The sequence below is a fragment of the Diabrotica undecimpunctata genome, chromosome 2, assembly GCF_040954645.1.
Source record: "Diabrotica undecimpunctata isolate CICGRU chromosome 2, icDiaUnde3, whole genome shotgun sequence".
Classification (NCBI taxonomy): domain Eukaryota; kingdom Metazoa; phylum Arthropoda; class Insecta; order Coleoptera; family Chrysomelidae; genus Diabrotica; species Diabrotica undecimpunctata.
This window is the reverse complement of record NC_092804.1, coordinates 173,849,406-173,853,850: the sequence shown is the minus strand read 5'-3', so window position 1 is coordinate 173,853,850 and position 4,445 is coordinate 173,849,406. Positions and strand designations below refer to the sequence as shown.

The following is a 4,445-nucleotide window of genomic DNA, read 5'->3' as shown; positions in this document are numbered from 1 at the left end:
TTTGGTTGATTTATTTTTTTTTATTATTATTTAAAACACTTATACCACATCAACGACGCAGGGTTATTAGTGGGATGACAAACACAATAGTTTTAATACGATTATGTACATTAAATAGTATAATACAATTTTATATCTCTTAAATAATTTAGTACATTTAAATTTTTATCTCTCTGGATGGGTTTGAGATCGTCTGAAATTCCATGCATTCTTTGATTTTGGAAACATGGGCAGTCAAGCAGGAAGTGTTTCATTGTCAATGAAGTGGAGCAGTTGTTGCAAATTGGCGGTGGATCTTTACTGATTAAAAATTTCTGGGTGACAGCAGTATGACCAATTCTTAAACGGTTTATAATTACTTGATCTCGTCTACTTGTGGGGTTATTCAAAGAGCTGTTCACCTTTGGGCATATTGGGTTTAATTTGGTTGCTGAATTTTCACAGTAATTTTGCCAAATGTTATTACAATGATCTTTAATCAGACGTTTCATGTCACTATAAGGATATTTTGTAATTTTTGTATCATTTCCCCAGATTTCAGTGTGCGATGAAAGCTTTGTCCTTTCCCATGGAATGAAGTGTTTCTAATTCATTTTTTAATGCTTGTATAATTTGTTGTATAAATTTGCTTTAATTTTAATACCGCAATAAGTGAATCTGTAAGGATGACGCATTTCATCGTGTTACTCGTTTTGAAAAAAGTTAAGGCTTTTAATATAGCTGGGGTCTCGTTTGTGAGTGTACTACGATTTGTAGGTAAGTGCATGCTGTAGGAGTTTTCTTCATCAGATTTATTTTTGTATACAGGGAAATGTAGAAACTGTCTTTTTAAAATAAAATTGTCGATTGATTTGATTTAAACCATGTTATCCACAAATGCATCTTAAATGAAGTTAATCCTTCAATGATTTCTAAATTTTACTTTTTATCAGCCTCGGATATGCAGGGAATGTTCTGCCATAATACCTGCTCCTCAGCCATGAATTATCAATCAGACTGACCTGGTTGATGATTAACCGTAGCACAGAATTTATCTACTTTCTTATTCACATACGTTTTGCACATATTTTCCACTGGGTACTGCTTAACCCTTCATTCATCTCGCTTCCTATTCAGTTTCAACTTTTGTCATCTCTAACTCTCTCATGCACTCTGTTTTACAGTCCTATTTACGCCTAGACACGCTATCTCAGGTAGGGTCGACTTTCTTCCTTTCCGAATCTGTAAAGATAAGCCTCGAAATAGCCCAGTTCTGTGTGCATCTGCATCCGTAAGCCATTCAACTTCAGCGTCTTCGTCCACTACCTCACATTATAATGGACCTGTCTCTCTCTCTTCTTTTTTTTAACGTTACTATGTCTTCATTTATCAACGTCTTCATTTCTTTTCTTGTATATCTCGGGCCAGCGTGGCCCTGTAGCCTGGCAAGTTACAACTTTTAGTCTCGCCCCTTGAATCTATGTTAAATTTTCACTACTAATAGTAATATTTGTACTAGCGTATTCTCAATTGTACACTTATGCCAACTCTAATGTTTGTTGTTTATTTTTAACTTGTTTGTTATGAAGAACTCTTCATTCTCTCGTGAATGTATCTCTTATTAAATGTTTTGTTCCAGATATTACTATTCCTCATATTTCGTCGTTAAAATCACCCAGTAATATAAGTAATTCCTTTTAATTTGGTTGCCCTTTTCACTAGTATGTGTAGCTCATCAGAAACCTTTTTTCTCCTTTTCGGCTTTATAATCATCTGGTGAATATATCCCTATTAGAATTTTTCTCTCTGTATTGTTTGGTATACAAATATGTAGTAAGTATTGCTCTACCAGCATTTGCTTCTTAGATATCTGTTTTGTTTCATACAGATGTTTATTTGATATTCTCTAAATTCTTTTCTATTTCCTAATAGATATTATTATAGGTCTCTATGTTCCAATGAGCAACATGGACACGATGAGTATACAGAAATACGAAATGTTAAATAAAAAAAAGATCCAAATGATGATAAATGACCGTAGTCCGTTAAGAATCCGAAAGATTGCTGATTTCCAAGTGATAAAAGCTTAACTACGTCGCAAAATACACTGAAACTATTAAACACATTAATCTTTCCCTTCTACATTAATGTGCATCTGAGACATGGACGTTATAAGGTTGCCAACCGAAAAAAGTAGATGTCTTCGACATGTGGGCTTACAATTTTAAGTATAAAGCACCTAAAGTCAGCATGAGACTGTTATTAATAATAAATCAGTCCTATACATTTTCCAAAACCTGGGTGAATCAAGTCAGAGGAATTATTGGTCATGGACGGAGAAGGATGGAGAACTACGATCTGAACTACCACTATTCTGAGAGTAAACAGACAAAAAAGATGTTCCATGTGGCCACACTCACCATATTTTTCGTTTTCCAATGCCTTGTCTTTTTCTCGCCTTAGTCATCAACATTTTCCGTCCATATATGAGACTGTTTACTGATCCATCGAGCATTTGTTATTATAAATGAAATCTTAAGATTCCATTAACAAAGTTAGAATCAACTAATTGCCTTCTGGATTTGGACCGTGTTTTTTATATAATCCAAATAACATATGGTTCGTTCTTCGATTACTCTAATTGTGTTTGGTCAGAAGCCAGCTTGTTGCTTCCTTAACGTTAGTTCCACACTGTCAGTCAATCGGTTGCTTATAATTATTGCTGCTAATTTATTTATGATATTCAAAAGTGTGATTCCTCTCCAGTTGTCGCAATCTTTTTGTTACCCTTTTTTCTTAGCACCAACCAACTTTTCCTCTCTCCAGACCCTCCGCAAGAGTGGTTTAATGATGATGCTCTGTTGTTCTGCTTGGGCACACTTTTAACAACTTGTTGGGACGTAGTGTTATGACTGCACTTAGAGACTTACTTTTGACTTAATCCTGTGGCGATGTTATATCTTCACCTATATTGCTTTTTTACAATTGGTTACAAACGCTTTTCTTGCAAGATTTTATGTCCACTTTTTTTTGTCTTTTTTGCTGACTTCTTGACAACTTTATTCGCCTTTCTTTAACGTTCTCTGCACAGAAGCAGGGAAGACATTCCTTCTCTGCTTCTGTTCTGAAATTTATTTTCCAATTTTATCCTGCCTTTCGTCTATTATGGCTCGCAGTTCCCATACGAATTCTATTTGCGTCTCGTGTTTTTATACTTAGTAAACATTGAACTTTTTTCGTATAGATTTGTTCAATTCTTTTCGATTCCTGGTTATCTTAAATCTAATTCCGGCCATCATCAGGTAGGGATCATTGGCCACATCTGTGCCTCTCTAGATTTGATATCTTAGAGCTATTTATTGCGATGTGGTTGATTTGATCGTAATTGCTGTTTTCTGGCGATTTCCATGACACTTTTTTCATATTTATTGTACTAAAGTATCGTTGATTATCGGGCAGGATGTACCACCAGTCACCACTCGGGCAGGTGTATTTTAGTGTATTTTAGTAAACAAAGAACGACTACATACCATCCGCTACGCAGATGATACCGTCATATTTGCTGATAGTCTAGAAACTCTAGAAGGTTTACAACAGAATAAAATTACAGAAGTGAGTGAGAGTTATGGACTGAATCTTGTTATTAAGATAACTAAATATATGAGGATCAGTAAAGATAATGTACCAACAGAAACAAACCGGAAACAAATAGAAACAATCAAATCATATACTAATCTGGGAACCAATCTCAATGATAAATGGGGACACTCGGCGAAAATAAGATGTAGTATTAAAAAAGCCAGAAATGTCTTCATATGGACGCAGAAATTATTCAAGAGTAGACACTTTAAACTCAATAGCAAAATAAGGTTACTTCGATGCCATGCATTTCGCGTAATTATACACAAAGCAGAAGCATGGACACTAAAAGAGGCATCAGTTAAAAAGCTTCAGGCGTTTGAAATGGGTCTGTATAGATATATTTTGAGAATATCCTGGGTGAATCATATTCCGAATGAAAAAGTACTTTGAAGAATGAATACACAACCTGACATATTTAAGCACGGAAATCGAAGTACTTGGGACATACAATGCTAAATAAAGAAACAGCTAATCCTGTTCAGGAAAGTATTTAATGGGAAAAAGAGGTTCCGGGCGCAGACAGTTCTCCTGGTTTAAAAATGTACGCAATAGGTTTATATCACAACCACTGGACTGTTTCGAGCGGCGATGGATAAGGTAAGAGTGACCATAATGATTGCTAATATCCGAAACGAATAGGCACCGAAAGAACAAAAGAAGATTTCAAATCGCCCTACAATGAGGTCCAAAATCTTCAGTTTTATTTGTGAATAGGGCATCAGGAATCGATATATATTTTCCAAATCATATATTTCAGAAAAACTTATATAAAAGTATATATAAACTTTTTCTCACCGTATTTTTTTATCATGAATTATTTCACA

The 4,445-nt window shown here is 34.8% G+C and overlaps 1 long non-coding RNA gene across 1 annotated transcript in view; it reads left to right on the top strand.

Annotated features, from left to right (window-relative positions):
• The window catches only part of LOC140435248 (uncharacterized), a 202,833-nt gene that overhangs the window by 81,632 nt on the left and 116,756 nt on the right, over window positions 1-4,445 (top strand). The window lies entirely within an intron of this gene.